Source organism: Dipodomys merriami, unplaced genomic scaffold (genome assembly GCF_024711535.1).
Source record: "Dipodomys merriami isolate MVZ:Mamm:240054 unplaced genomic scaffold, mDipMer1.0.p SCAF_6, whole genome shotgun sequence".
Taxonomy (NCBI): Eukaryota; Metazoa; Chordata; class Mammalia; order Rodentia; family Heteromyidae; genus Dipodomys; species Dipodomys merriami.
The window spans coordinates 35,837,410-35,853,946 of record NW_027206179.1 but is presented as its reverse complement, the minus strand read 5'-3'; the positions used below and the strand labels follow the sequence as shown (position 1 = coordinate 35,853,946).

The 16,537-nt window shown below is 36.4% G+C and overlaps 1 long non-coding RNA gene across 1 annotated transcript in view; it reads left to right on the top strand.

Moving 5' to 3' along the window:
• The window catches only part of LOC138813520 (uncharacterized), a 122,266-nt gene that overhangs the window by 79,916 nt on the left and 25,813 nt on the right, over positions 1 to 16,537 (top strand). Inside the window, exon 2 of the long non-coding RNA XR_011367834.1 lies at positions 6,269 to 6,402. This is a non-coding gene — a long non-coding RNA (uncharacterized lncRNA). The remainder of the gene's footprint in view (positions 1 to 6,268; positions 6,403 to 16,537) is intronic.

Here is a 16,537-nt window from a genome sequence, read left to right as displayed (position 1 = left end):
TTAGAGAGAAAAGTAACAACCAAACAGTCATAAAGCAAATTAGCAATAGAAAAATAGAATAATACTGCAATCCAAAAATTCATATGGAACAATAAAAGACCCCAAATAGCAAAGACAGCCCTTACCTGAAAGAACAGCTGGAAGAATAACAATATTAAACTTCAAACTCTATTACAAAGCCACAGTACTCAAAACACAAAAACAGACCTGAGGACCAATTGAATAGAACTGAAGACCCAGAAATGAACCCTCAGACCTATAGCCACCTAAACTTCGATAAGGGAGCCAAAAAAAAATAGAATGAAAGAAAGACAGCCTCTTCAGTAAATGGCACTGGCAAAAGTGGTTAAACACCTGTAGAAAACTAAAGCTAGATCCTTATATATCACCCTGTACCAGAATCAACTCCAAATGGATCAAAGAACTTGAAGTCAAAGCAGACACCCTGAAAACATTACAGGAAGGAATAGGAGAAACTCTAGGGCTCCTTGGCATAGGTCAAAGTTTTCTTAATAAAGACCCAGAAATACAGCAAATCAAAGAAAGATTGGACAAATGGGATTGCATTAAACTGCAGCGCTTTGGCATGGCAAAGGACATAGCTAGCAAGATCAATAGAAAACCCACTGATTGGGAGAAGATCTTCATTAGTCATACAAAATATCTAATATCGTATCTAAAATATAGTTAGAACTAAAAAAAAATTCCCCCAAAACAAATTCTCAAAGAAACAGCCACCCCATTAATAAGTGGGCTAAAAGACTTAAAGAGAGACTTCTCTGAAGATGAAAGAAGGATGGCCAATAGACACATAAAGAAATGCTCAACATCTCTGGCGATAAAAGAAATGCAAAGCAAAACAACATTGAGATTCCACCTCCCCCAGTTAGAATGGTATAATCAAGAACGCTAATAACAACAGCTGCTGGAGGGGATGTGGTCAGAAGGGAAACCTACTGCATTGTTGGTGGGAATGTAAACTTGTTCAACCACTTTGGAAAGTAATATGGAGGTTCCTCAAAAGGCTACCCCATGGCAGGCGCCAATGGCTCATGCCTGTAATCCTAGCTACTCAGGAGGCTGAGATCTGAGGATCATGGTTCAAAATCAGCCCAGGCAGGAAAGTCTGTGAGACTTTTATTTCCAATTAACTACCAGAAAACTGGAAGTGGCACTGTGGCTCAAGTAGTAGAGTACTTACCTTGAGCTGAAGAGCTGAGGGACAGTGCCCAAGCCCAGAGTTCAAGCTCCAGGATGGACAAAAAAAAAAAAAAAGAGAGAGACTACACATAGAGAGCTCCCTTATGACCCAGCAATCCCACTCTGGGCATTAATCCAAACTATTACAAACAAGGCCACATTAAAACTACCAGTACAACTATGTTTATTGCAGCATTATTTACCATAGCTAAGATATGGAACTGATCCAGATGCCCCTCATTAGATGAATGGATCAAGAAAATATTATATATATATATATATATATATATATATATATATATGATGAATTCTATGCTTCTGTCAGAATGACACTGCTCCATTTGTTAAGAAATGGAAAGACTTTGAAAGAAATCATATTAAGTGAAGTAAGCCAGACCCAAAGAAACATAGGCCCATGGTTTCTCTTATGTGCAATAATTAGTATATGTCTAGGATAATCTTAGCAGATGAGCACACATAACTCAATAGCCATATATATATATGGCCATATAAGATAATGCTAAGCAAAATGAACCCCAAGACATGGACAAAGAGGTTTTCCTTTGTTGTTGTTTTTAATGTGTCATGTGATTTCTTATTTCTTTTGTATGTTCTACCTCCTATGGTGTATTCCCTGTTGTCACTGTATTTGGTTTTGGTACCCTGGTATTGTATATATGTTTATCTGAATTAGGAAAGAGAAAGTAAACAACAGAATGGTGAGACAAAGGACAAGGGGCAACCAATGCAACAACGATATTCACCAGACAATATGTTGGAAATGATCTGTACAACTGGGGGGGGGGATGGGGGAGGGGAAAGTAGGAGAAAAATGAGGGAAGGGGTAACAAGTTTGACAAGAAATGTACTTATTACCTTACTTATGTAACTGTAACCTCTCTGTACATCACTTTGATAATCAAAATAAAAAATTTTAAAAATTAAATAAAAAAGAACAATAGAACAAACACCAAAAATCCCCTCACCCAAATAATTCCTCCATAATGTGTGTGGTGTAAAGATTCTAATAAAGCAAAAGTTTGGACTCCAGGTAGCCTGAGACAAATTGTCTTGATCAAGACAGGTTAAATCTTAAGGTGTTCTCATGGGTCCTTTCAGAACAAAGAAATATATAAAGGTATGAAAGAAGGAAGGAAGAAGGAAGGAAGAGACTGCATATAAGAATTATTTCAGTAAGTTCCAATAAATAAATTATTCTAATATAGCCTTCACATAAAATGCATAGGCATGTTTCATGCAATATAATCTATATAAAGGAATGTAGAATAACATAGGAGATTATTGGGAATGAGTAATGAAAGAGAACTTGAAAATAAAATGGATCTAGAGGTATTTGGACCAACATTGTAGTTGGTAGCAATGAATAGACTTAAGTAATAAGGTCTACAAGCATGTGAAAAGAAAATAGGTTTTAAGTTCCTATAAGGAGGAGAGTTCTAAATTAAAGACCTCCAGAATTCTGGGATGTTTAAGGTACTGCATTCTTTGTATCATGGCTCTTGTGCCATTGGCTAAGGAAGAGGATCATCAAGCTGGTCTATTCTGGCTTATCATTTAGAGTTTAAAAATCTTCTATAGTAATTGGTCATTGCTTGGCTTTACATGGATGTTGCCATGAAATTTTCATATGTATGTGATCTTATAAAAAGATACAATTAGTATTTGGAAGTGGTCATTGATTTACTACACTTACAGGATGCCTAGTAGAAGCAGATATCAAAATACTTGAGAACACTGGCTCTAATTCACCCTTCTGTTTCACACAGACAAATTGTTTTCTAAATAAAATGAGTGAATAGCCTACAGTTAAAAGTAGCTAATTTTGGATAGGCTCATTTCACATGATCATCCTCCTATCTCTGACTTCCATGTAGCTGGAATTATAAACTGGGATTATAAGCAGAGTTAAGTTCAAATTCTCCATAAGAAACAGTAGGTTAATGCAAAATAAATGAGTTTTCAAATTTTTAGAGGCCGAAAGTCATGGCCATGGCATGAGGCCCACTTTGCTTTTCTATGGAGAGTTTCTTCATGTCCACTGTCAATAAGCGTATAGCTTTTCACCCAAATGTTCTTGGAAAATGTTAGTACTTTTGAATGACTTCTTTTTCTAATATATGTCATTCAGACTATACTTGACAAGTATGCTAGGGGGAGAGATAATTTAGCATTAGTTTGCTAAATATACTCACCTATTTACCCTAATATCTAATCACAGACTGTTGTATAGAACAAGTGTGCACCATATAAAAATGAAGCACAATGTTCCAAATGTGCACAATGCCCAAATGTTCCTAAAACTTTGTTTCCTGTGTGTGTTCCCCTAAGACTAAGGTGTAAATCATCAGCAATCCCAGTTGCAAAGGACATGAGTATTTCAATCTAGATTACATTAGATCACTTTAATTGTTTTAGACTACCATTAGCTCAGTTAGAATAACTTTGAGTAATCACTCCAAATTTTCTAAGAATATCACATCAATAGTAAACATATATTAATGTTTTATTTTTCTGCACAAACCATATGTTTGCTTTGTATTTTACTATACTGACACATCTTCCAAACAATGAAAAAGTTATAGTTGTGATAGTAAGCATTATTGCTTGACTTATAGACTTAATTACTGTCTTTTCAGGAGAATAAATTTAAAAATGGTTGTGAAAACAGTTTCTCAGCTTAGTTTTCAGATTTTCTTTTCCTTCTATAATTCATTTTGTAGTCAGAATTAACAGTTCACTTTTATACAATTACTCACTGTACGATGACAATTAAAACATTGTATACTTCTATTGTTCTACTAGAAATTAGTCTGTAGATTTATTTTCCCTCCTGATTTGTTTATAGTTTCAGAAATTCATTAAATTTTCAGAGAACAAGACTTGCTAATTCCACTCTGTTCTGTTAAAAGATTTTTAATTATTAGTTTTCTGAGTGTATGTTAGGATTGATTCTCTTTAAAGCTGAAATCTAGTTTCATTATTTTCCACTCTCTTGACATCAGAAAGTAAACACAGGAAACTTTCCTCACCACTGTCTTTGCTGTATTTTGTTTTCATTTTTATGGTTCTAGAGTTAAAAAATTTCTTCCCTTATTCCTTAGATTATGCACTGATCAAAGTGAATTTTTCAGTCTCTATTAATTTGCATATATTTTGCAGCCTTTTTACAATACTGATTTCTAGTTTTATTCTAATTACAGCTTGCTATTACAACATTCTTTTATTTGTAAAGGCTTGCTTGATATCCTCATAATCTATTTTGGAAAAAATTTCATGAGATTCTTAGAAAAATACATATTCTGCTGCTATTGGGTAGAATATTCTACAGAGGTCTATAGCTCCATTTGACCTCTTCTGTCATTTAATTATGATGTACATTTGTTGATTTTTTTGTGCATGACCTTATGGAAGATGTAATTTTTTTGATACAGAATTATAACGTGGACCTTGTTTTTTTTTTTTCTCTCAAGGATAGAACTATATTGTTCCATGTCCTTGTTTTTAAAGTTTCTGTTAAGGAATCTACTGCTCTTTTGATGGATTTTCTTTTATATCCAACTTGGCATTTCTCTCTTTCAGTTTTATTCTACCCTTGTTCTTTTGGTATGTATAATGTTTTAAAGTATAATATACCAAAAGGAGTGTCTCTTTTGGTTTTGTCTGTCTTGATTCCTAAAAGCCTCTTCTACCTTCATGACTATTTTTTTTCAAACTTTGGGAAATAGTCTATATTACTTTATTAAGTATATTCCTATAAATTGAGCCTGTATCTCTTCTTCTTCTATGCCCATTATTCATTAAAAAATATTGTCCCAGAGGTCTGCCATGGTCTGTCCGTTCATATTTGCAGTTGAAGACAGAATAAAAGACAAAACAATGTTTGAAAGAAATATGCAAGTCCTCAGGTACAACATTAAAAGACAAAACTTATAAATCATGGACATAGAAGTGTCAGATGTTAGCAACAGGATTCTTTACTATAGAAGTTTCCCTTGTACATGTATCAAGAGCTGATTTTGCCCAGGAGGAACTCCACAGCCTGCCTGTTAGCTAAGCAGATCCTCCGTTACTCCACAGGCCTTTTAATCCGTATCCCCAAAGTCAGGTAACACCCAAACTTAGTAGGGTGCTCCATGTGTGTCAGATTTGATAGAGTGAACAGAGCGATGGTTTCTTCCTTGGAATGAGGAGATAGACATATGAGAGCAAGGCATTCTGCCTATTTTTCACAGTTCCTTCAGACTCCATACTGAAGTTTTCCTCCCAGTAGTGGGAAGATGGATATGAAGATCACATGGTTCCAAAGTGTGTTTGCATTGCTCAGCCCTACCAGCAGCAAATATACACACAGGAATGAAGTTCCAGAGGATGTGTTCCAGTGTTTTCAGAACTCTCCCACCAGTTCCTTTCCCTGTGGGAGGAGTTAGAAACCACACGTGGAGACCACATCATTTGGTCATTCTGAGGGTAGGGACTTCAGTCCCGATGGACCTCGAGTTGGGTCTCAGTGTTTTCAGACCTGCCCATAAATTTACTTTTCTATGTGTGGGAGAAGCTGTGGAAATCACCTGATTTGGGGGCAGGCTTAACTCATAGCTCTCAGAGCCACTTGGGAGTTAGGTATTGAGGCAAATTTTTGGTGCCAAGTATTAGACCAGCAGTGGGCTTGGTGATTGCTTCCATCTTGACCTGTAGATGATAGAGCTCACTCTTTTTCAGAGAGGATGGAACTTCTGCCCACTGTGCCCATCATTGTCCAACTTCATGCTTTTTGTTGTTGTTGTTGGTGGTGGTCGTGGGGCTTGAACTCTGGGCCTGGGCACATAGCACTCTTCAGCTCAAGGCAAGCGCTCTACCACTTGAGCCATAGCACCACTGCCGGTTTTCTAGTGGTTTGTTGGAGATAAGAGTCTCACGGACTTTCCTGCCCGGGGTGGCTTTGAACCATGATCCTCAGATATCAGCCTCAGGTGTGAGCTACTGGCGCCTGGCTCAACTTCATGCTTTTGAGACTTCTTACTAAACTTCTTACCCTCTCTTTCTCTAGGATCTCCTCTTGAAGGTGCTTTTTCATCCAGTTACTGTGGTCCAGCGTCCCAAATCTTGGATGTCCTTGCTTCCTATTTATTTGTAAGCATCCAGAATTTTTCATAGGGATGGCACTTGTTATACCTATCCAAGGTAAGGGAAGTGACAAAATGCCTTTTTCTATTGGGAGGGACAAAGGCTAATCTTTCACATTGGGGCAGTCAGTCATAGTCTCATAATATTTTGTAGTGGGCTTAAAGCTTGGGGGAGTATGGTCTTATGCTGTAGCAAGAACAGATGAACATCAATTTGCTTTTATATTGTTCCATATTTCTATCTCCTTCAAAATATATTAAATTGAAAAACATTGTTCATACTTTCTCAGTTTTGTTTTGTTTTAGGTCTGCTCTATACTGGGAGAGGTACCAAATATTCATACGTTTTAGTTTATATGTGACTGTTGTATTGGTAACTCAACCAGTCAAAAAAATGTACATAAGACCAAAGCCAAGCACAGATTGTCACCAGGAAAATACCATACATTTTGACATCATTACAGGTAATAAGGTATTCTGTATTTAAATCTTTAATTCAATTATTTTCCCTTAAAATTTTATTTTGTTAGGTGGTAATGTCAATAGTTACTCCTGTATTTTCAAATAGAGCAATGGTATGTAACTAGATCTGTTAAAATTTCAGCAAATTCTCCAACTTTTATGTTCACATTGCATATAATTAAATTGGAGAAATATAATAATGGTATTGTTTTTGAACATTACATCATATATTAAAATTGCATTAAGTATTTTGAAAACATGACAAATGTTCAATGTGTGTAGTCACCAACCTTGTTTAAATATAATTGTCAGAGTCATGTTTATTAAAATTAGAAGTAGCTTTTAAGGGTATTTGCTTCCATGATTATTTTTTATTTTGTATCTCTTACTCACAGATGTGTCATAGCCAGTTGGAATCAGTACATAAACTTTGTGTGTATTTGTGCTTGTGATAACAGAATAAATCTGTCATCAAAGTTTATGTTGTAAGGTAAATGTCATTTTCTTGCTGTGGAGAATGACACATAATGGATATATGGGATTCATTCCTTTTGAAGGTCACCTTTTGGAGAAAATGTGCTTAGTGATATTTATTGTCATAACAAAAACTTCAAAGTGCAGCATAAACTTTATGTCAAGGAGACTAGTTTAAGGATCGAAGGATGACTGGAAGAGAAACAAGGCTTTAGTCCTATAAGGGCCTGCTGAAAAGGAAATGAACAGTTTTTGAGGACAGAATTCTTTATTTATAACTGGTTGATCCTCTAAGCCATACCTCCTTGGTTCTAAGACTCAGGAAAAGAGGGTCTATGAGTAGACACTGAAAACATACCTGGTATATAATCTTTGTGAAAACTACAAGTCCAAGGGGTCTTTAGAGGATCAATTTTAGAAGAAATTCTCAAATCAGCAAGTAGCCTTAGTGCTATAGGCTTACTCACAATTCACCAAATAAGAGAAGTTTCCTTGGTGGAAAATTGTTCAGAGTTTCTTCATCTAACCTCAGTGGGAATACTGAGAACAAGGCTGGAAGAAAAATGAGGAAAACTCGTAGGTCACTTGTTTCCTGAGACCATTTCATTGGTCTCTTTGCCTTGTGGATTTTTTTCCTGATTTGAATCATTTCAGTTGCAAAACCTGTATTTGAATTAGCTCAATGAAAAGTAGAAAAGTTGTCAGCTCACACATGTAGAATGGCAAGGAGTGTCGCTTCCATGGACTTCCGAAAGGGCTTCTGTAACAGAAACCGAAGAGGTACCCTTTCACTCTTCTCCACTCTTATTTACCCCTCTCTACCCATTTTCATCATTTTTTCTACTCTTGTACATTTAGTGAATTGTTTTTTATTTGGGAAAAACCAGCAGGGAAGTTTGTAAACTTTAAACCCACTTCTATTTATTAAGCTTTCCTATGGAAAAAAGTAGTTACAGCCATATACACATACACATGTCTACACTACGAATACACTACAAATGTGATTGCACTTATGTATATTTTCACATATTCAAAAAATCTCGAAAGCAGCTGTGTGCACTTGTTAATGGGATTTCCTCTGAGAAAGCACTGGTTTGGGATGGACAAGCAGAGAGGACATCCCATGATCAAATCCTGTATAATCCCATTTTGCTTCATTGCCTTATAGCAAAATTCCTTTTGTTTATTCTGTGACCGTCTCTAGTTTCAAGTCATGCCATTTTAAATTGTGTGAAATTGTAATTTTAAATGGTGAAAAGAAACCCAACCAAAAATAAAACCCACAACAAAATGATAAAGCAGTCTGAGGAAGGAGTAGAATCCAAAAATTCAAAAATTACAATGTGTGAACATTTTGGGTTGATTTTTAAACAAACACATATAAAAATGCAGGTGAATGGTATAGTTTCCATGTAGATTCCATATGCTATAGTTACTATAGTTTCTCTATAAATTTATTTAACTTTGAATGTTACTTGCTTCTAGCTTATTTGGCCTTTTGGTTGACAAAAAAATTTTGTAGAGACAAACATATATAAACATAAAAGTGTGACTACTGGATTCCATTTTTTTCTTTCATTCAGTTATTGTTGAAGGACTGCCTTGGTCCACAAATGCCAGAGGCATCCATAACTCCCCCTAAAGTTTGCCTTAGTATATTGTTTAAGAGTATGAAGCATGACTGAAAAGCATATGACTCTGGGAATCAGATGAGTTGGTCCCTTTCCCCAGCTCTCACACTTACACAATGGCTAGTGCTTTATCATTTATCTAGAAGTCTACAGTTTGCAAACTGTCTCCAAGTATTTAATCTTCAAAATGGCTCTGTGAGATTCAAGGTACTATCACCCCCATTTTAAGAATGGTTACATAACTTGCTCAAGGTAAGAAATATTTTTGAAGCTGATAGGGGTTGTGATACAAACCTCATCGTATAGATGTTAAAGCAAAAACTTATTAATTTACTATTCCTTATAGTGTTTTTTATAAACAAGATTGAAGGCAAACTAATAAAATATAAAAAGCAATAGAATGGATATTTGTAATATTGATATGGATAAAAATAAAATATAGGTATAAATCAAATTATAACTCAAGGTAAATATATCAAATGTGACAGAGGTAACATGAAACTGGAAATATTAAGATCTAGACTTTTGTTTTTTTAAAATGTCAATTCTGGAATTTTAAAAATGGCCTGTATTAGGAATACAGGGCTATTTTCTTAATTTGAAAGTTTCTAATTCTTACTGTAGTATGTTTTAGATAGTTGAACTATTTCCAGAGGGTAATACCCATGTACTGTATTACATAGTCCTTCAAATATAATGTCATTTCTATTTTGTAAATAAAATGTGTCTTAATTACTCAGGAAAAGTATCAATAGAGAAGAGATAAGGAAAAATACTTGGTTTCAGCTTTCCACATTGAATCAACATCCTCTGGGTATCAGGCTTTAACAAGTCATTTTCCACATATCCATATGATCTTTGAGCACATATTTTGCCATCTCCAGAGATATTATTGAATATTTTGTCTTATACTTTTGAGGTCAAAATTTGGCTTTCCAGTGGCTTTAATTGGGCTGGGAAGGTGGCTCAGTGGTAGAGCGCTTGCCTTGCATGCCTGAGGCCCTGGGTTCGATTCCTCAGCACCACATAAGCAAAAAGAAAAAAGCTGGAAGTAGTGCTGTGGCTCAAGTGGTAGAGCGCTAGCCTTGAGCTGAAGAGCTGAGGGACAGCGCCCAGGCCCAGAGTTCAGGCCTCACGACCGGACCAAAAAAAAAAAATAAATAAAAAACAGTATCCATTGTACTATATGTACCAATTTCTTTCTTTTTCAGGGGTGAGTATAGAATTTGGGCAGAGCTGTACTAGATGGTCCTTCTATGCCATATGGTGGTGATAGAAGGTATTTCACAAAATCTGGCCACTCTAGAGGCTCCATATGTCTGGTATCTTGGTAGGAGTGTCCTTTTACTTAGTAGTGACTTTTAACTAGAGTAGCAACATGATGATGCCCACTGATGTGTAACTTCTTGAATTTTCTTATGTGGCTTAGGGTTCTAACTGCACACTACAGCAACCATTTATTAAATACCCACTATGTACTTCGTATTTTAAGATGTCATGAGATGCTGTATTCAGCCAGAGATATGGCCCCTGAACACTTGGAATTTATAGTGCCGAGTGGAATAAGGTCATTAAAATAGTAAATAATGATGGAAGATGGGAAAAAGTTGGCAAACATTTTGAGGAAATATTTGTATTGAAAATTTCTTCTAGTGTATAGCTTCTTCCTCATGGCAAGTAAATTTACCATTAGAGAATAATACTCATCAGGCAAAATATTATATGTTTCTGATCAGAATGTGTTTTCTCCCTTATTTGAAATACACTTATTTGGGTATGTTCAGGAAATAAAAGCACAAGGCAAAAGATCTATCTTACCACACATTTTGTATGCTAAATATTAATTTAGAATGACTAGGATTCTTTAGTATTCTTTATACTGTTTGGTTTATTGTCTATTTTTAACTGATGCCTTTTAATAGAGACATGAGATTTATGCATTATGTGTAAACAAAATAGATGAACATGGGTGTATATGGTAGACTCTTTTCAGCCTGTATGTTTCTCTTAGAATTCCAAAGGAATTTGTATTTAACAAATTATTTATTTGCAAGAAGAATGAGGGGTTGTAAGGAAAAGTGGCAGATACCAAGCACTATTCTTTCTTTTTTAAAAAAATTATTGTAAAGATATTGTACAGAGGAGTTATAGTTAGGTGAGTAAGATAATGAGTACATTTCCTATCGAACATTGTTACTCCCTCCTTTGTTTTTAACATAGTGTCTTGTATGTCTCATTGTTGCAATGGGTCATCCTGTGTTCTTGTTTCAGTGTTTTGTTATTCCCCTTCCCCTCCCCAAATTAGAAAATGTATATACAAGATGCAGGGCACCAGAATCAAATACAGTGACAATAGGGGTTATACCATAGGGGAAAGAACATACAAAAGAAGCATAAAAATCACATAGTACATTAAAAATAACAGCAACAAAGAAAAAACCCACTATTCTTTCTTCATGCTGAGGCTGATCTACTTCTTACTTTGTAGCATTCTCCTCATCACACCTCCAATTTAGATAAAGAGCAAACTTAGAAGAGCATATTAATTATCTGCTTGAGTGTAATCTAGAGTGGGAAATAGAAAATTAAATACAGTTGATTTTGCCTCATGTTTTAACTCTTAGAGAACATTTAAATATTTCTAAAGCTTAACTACCTTTCCTTTAACTTATTATTGAACTAAAAGGTTTGAACCCTCTGAAGTAATAGTTAAGAAACATAGTTCTACATAGAAGAACACCCAAGGGATAGATTTGTTTGACATTGCTATTTTTATAACTAGTAGTTAAATGATTTTATGAGGGTCTATCAGACTCCAGATTTAAAATAATAATTTTTCCTCTCCTAATGCTCTTCATTCTTTGAACAACTCACAATATTAAGTTTTCTATTATGTGTTCATAGGAAACCATATAACCAAGAATTCAGAAAATTTTCCACTCAAAAGAGTAATATATTAATTTCTTGCACAAGGAATTGGCTTAAGGTGAATCAAGAAGAGCTATAATGAGTAAATGGTCCAGTTGAGTAGGCTCCATGAAGTAAAGAGTACCGTTTAGGTGCATTGGGGCATCTTTATATTGTCTTCAGGCAGACTGGCCTGGCTGTGCATTGTAGAGTGAGAAATTATAGAACTCTCTACTAGGTGTAATGGTGAATCACTAATGACTAATTAAAACATATCCTGTTGGATAGCAATTGGTGGGCTGAAACAAAAATTTTTGTACTGCTCCATATTTCATGTTATTCTGGTCAATGAACTATCAAATAAGTCTCTAAGATGACATGGAGATCTTTGTGAGTTTAAGTGATAGACAATTTTGTCTTTGAGAGGATTTTGGCAGTATCTGATGGCATGTTTGGTTGTTAAGCTGAGGGAGAACTGTGAACATCTAGGGCATAGATGCACAGGGATTCTCGTTAGTATTCTACATCTCCCAGACAGCTCCCCACCTGATGGAATCATTTGGTTCTCTTATTACTAATACTAAGACTGAGATTTGGCTTTAAAGTGAATAGAGTATCTCCAGATTGGAGAACAGAAGTGAAACAAATGAATCTGATGGTAAATAAAGAAGTTTTCAGAAAAATCTGACTTTGATTCATTGCTGCATTTACACAATGAAAGACAGGGAGGGAAGCTGAATAACTGGCCACAGTGGGATTTCAAAGACAACTGAGGACGTAGCCAGACATCAACAACAATCAAATTTGCTTTAAATGCAAAAGGATTTCAACTGTAAGCCTGAGAAGTTTACAATGAGATCCTGTAAGGGAAAATAGTGCTTTGGGATCTGTGTTTAAAAAAGGCCCTGACAGATTGAGAGCCCTTCACAAAAGCCTAGACAGGCACACCATTTTCCTTCATACCATATTATCTTAAAAATCACAGCAAATAGGAGCCTGACATACTTTGTGACTGCCTTTCCTCTGGTTATAGTCCTACCCGCTCCTCTCATTCCACTCCTTTTTAGAATAGACAGTTTAATAATAGTGTGCTACTTGGGTCCAGGAGCTAGACTGAAGCTGATATTGAAGGAAGTGTTGGGGAGACTGGGGAATTGGGGGAGACATAGAATAAATAAGAGAAAATCCAGACTGTGACAAGTTCTGGGTGTCCTTCAAAGATGGTCTTCCCACTGCTCTTTCCCTCTTTTAAAAATTAATGAACTTTATTTTGTTTTATTTTATGTATTTACTTTTGTTTCAGTATCAGGGCTTGAACCTAGGGCCTTATACTATTGATTGGCTTTTTTCCCTTAGGACTGATGACTCTATCACTTGAAACACACATCTGCTTCTCTTTTTATTTTTTGCTAGTTAATCAGAGATAAGAACCATACAGGTTCTTTTTTTTTTTTTTTGTCTAGACTTACTTTGAACCTCAATTTTCAGATCTCAGTCTCCTAAGTATCTAGGCTTACAGTTGTACACCACCAATGACCAGCAAATAAAGTTTAGTTTGGGGGAAAACTCTTAAATTCATGGGAAAAGCGATGTGAAAATATAGGGAGACTCCCCCTCTGTAATTCTGTATCTTCCTCTAGTGGTTCCCTAGTAGGACTTCCTGTGTTTGAATGGTAAGTTTGTTATAAGTGATAAACTTTTATTCCTACATTATTTTCACCCACTGTCCTTAGTTTATATGTAAATGCATCATACATGATATGAGTTTTGGCAAAGATATGGTAGCATGTACATATCTACCATTGTAATGTTGTATCTTAAAAATTCCCCATGCTCATCTTTCTCCTTTAACTTCTAACAAGCCACTAATACTGTTACTGTGTGTATAATTTTGTCTTTTACAGCACAGTTAGAAGCTTTTCCAGATTGACTTCTTTCACTTGTAAGTTTATGTGTTCTCATGTCTTGATAGCTCTTATATATTTAGCACTAAATATACCATACATTGTCATTATCTATAGTCATCCTGCATTGAAATTGACCCTACCTACCAGGATGAATAAAAGTTCATCACTTATAACAAACTTACCATTCAAACACAGGAAGTCCTACTAGGGAACCACTAGAAGAAGATACAGAATTACAGAGGGAGGATCTCCCTATAATATCACCTCATTTTTCCCATGAATTTAAGAGTTTTCCCCCAAACTAAACTTTATTTGCTCCTACCAAAACAGGATATATATCTATATCTTAAACCGTTACATTTCTGTAGCAATAGCCATTGTTCTTTCTCCATGACTTCCTCCTTCATTTCTCTTTCTTTATCTCCCTGCCTCTGGTAGCCAGTTTAAGATCCACTTATGAATCAGGTCATGTAATACTCAAATTTCTGTGCCTTGTTTATTTCACTTAATAATGATCTCCAGCTTTATAGATATTACTGCAACCTATCAGGATTTGACTTTTTTTAGACATTTTCTTTATCTATTCACCATATTATAGATACTCCGATTGCTCCTGTTTCTTATGAATAGTGAGGGCTACAATTTGTCATCTTCTGTGTTTTCAAATAACCTGTCTTTGAGTCCACTAACTTTTCCCTCTGTTTGATATATCATGCTATTGCTGTATCTTGCTTAATTTTACATTGTGTGGTTTTCAGCTTAAGGATTTCTGTTTGAGTTCAAAATATTGCTTTTATCTTTCTCTTTAGTTTCTCTATTAGAGTATTAAATCTGTCTGTGTCTTCTTGCATCTCCCAATATTTCTTAAAATAGCGGTTTTAAAGTCTTCTTATCAAATTATACCCATATAGGTTATTACAAGATCACTTCCTGGTATCTTATTTTGACCAATGAAAGTTTACTTGAAAACTTCTTGGCGCTTGCTGGTTTGTAGACTTTCAGGCATTGAGGGATCAGATATTTAATACAGTGTTCCTAATCTGGTTTTGATTGTTTCTGTCTTTCTGGACATGCTAAGCAGGCTCCTTATTTTCTTTAACCATGATTTTTTAATTGTGAAAATATATAGAGGAGTTACAATTACATGAGCAAGATAATGAGTACATTTCTTATCAAGCATTGTTGCCTCCTCCTTTGTTTCCTATTCCCATCCCTTCCCATCTCCCACTCCCCTTTTCCCCCCAACCATGATTTTTAACACTAGATGACACTGTAAATCCAAGTTTATTACCCAACTTCTTTTAGGGTGTTGTTTCTATTTCAGCACTAGAGGGTAACCCAAGCCTATGTTTTTCCACAGTCAATGTATTAGACCAGAGGAGTCCCTGAAAATGTACTCTTGCTACTCCACAAGTCATTCTTATCAGCTGCAAATGACATGGCAAAAAAAAAAAGATTGTGGTACTATATGTAAGAAAGAAGAGCAACCTGAGAATCTGTGAGCTGGCAAGTGGATAAAGAAAATGTGGTCCATGAACACAGTGGAGTACTATTCAACTCTAAAATTAAGTCAAATTCTGATGCACTACAATGATACCTATAGAGCTGAACATCATTAGTTCATGTGAAATGAATCAAAGCTTTATTCACAGTCTTTGGCCTGTGGGTAAGCACAGTGTGCCTCTGCCCAAGGCTGGGTACAGAGCGATCAACCCCCAGCTTTGTGGCACAATGTAGCACCTCACCTCCCTTTGTTTCCCCAAACAGACAATTACCATCTCCATGTTGTGTTACCTGGGATTGAAGAGAGAGGGTATGGGTAATCTTTGACCACTGATGATGATGTAACATTGTTTCAGGCTCTGAGTTCATGATTAAGTTTTGGGGTTTGAGTCTCTTACTATAGGAGTATGCACGTGGCTCATGATTGTTACAGCCAGCCACACATGAGGCTGGCTGGAATAAGAGCTCCAAAGACTGGCCAGATGACTCCCTTGACACTGGCTGCTCCCCAGGCTGCACCCATTGACACTGTCCTGGGGAGGGGGGGGCATTGGGATCTGCCCAGTATTAGCTCCCACTAGGCTGGCACTGTGTTCTAAGGCAATGTTCTGTGCTCACTATCTACTCCTCCATATCCGCAAAGGCAATCTGGTTTCAGGCCATGCTGTGGCATCAAACCTCAGTGCTCTACCCAGGCCTAGGCTTCAGCTAGCAGTGAGGCATAGTGAAACACAATTCTTCCCAAGGACTGAGGAAGGGTTGTAGGGATAGCTTTTGCATCCCCCCCCCAGATTGATGCACCCCAGGTTGTACTTGAGTCTCAAGAATACAAGGACCAATGCAATACGATATGAGGGACTCCCCAGACTTACTCAAAGACTGGCAAAGGTGCAGGCTGAAGCACTAGACTCATGGCTGATGCTGTACCAAGCCACTTTTCATTTGGATGTAGGGTCTTTGATTTCTTCTTGATGCTGTGCCTCACCATGGCAGGTCTGGCACTGAGCTACAAAGCCAAGTCCTCTGATAACATGCCTGCACTGCTCCTGGTAGGTAGAGTCAATTTCAGGGTGGGAGTGGTTCCAGTTGTCCCTTGTCTAAATCTCAATCTTAGACAAGAGTCTCAATCTCAATCTGCTGGCAGGATCCTGAGGCTCTGCTTGGCACTAGGCTTCATTGTGGCCAGCCTGAACTGGGTTTCTAGTATAAGGCTCAGACTGAATTCCTTCTCCTTTGTCCAAATGGGAGCCCTCACTCTCTGAGCTTCATTCGCTTAGAGGTGAAGGAGGAGTGACTTAGGTAACTCTTT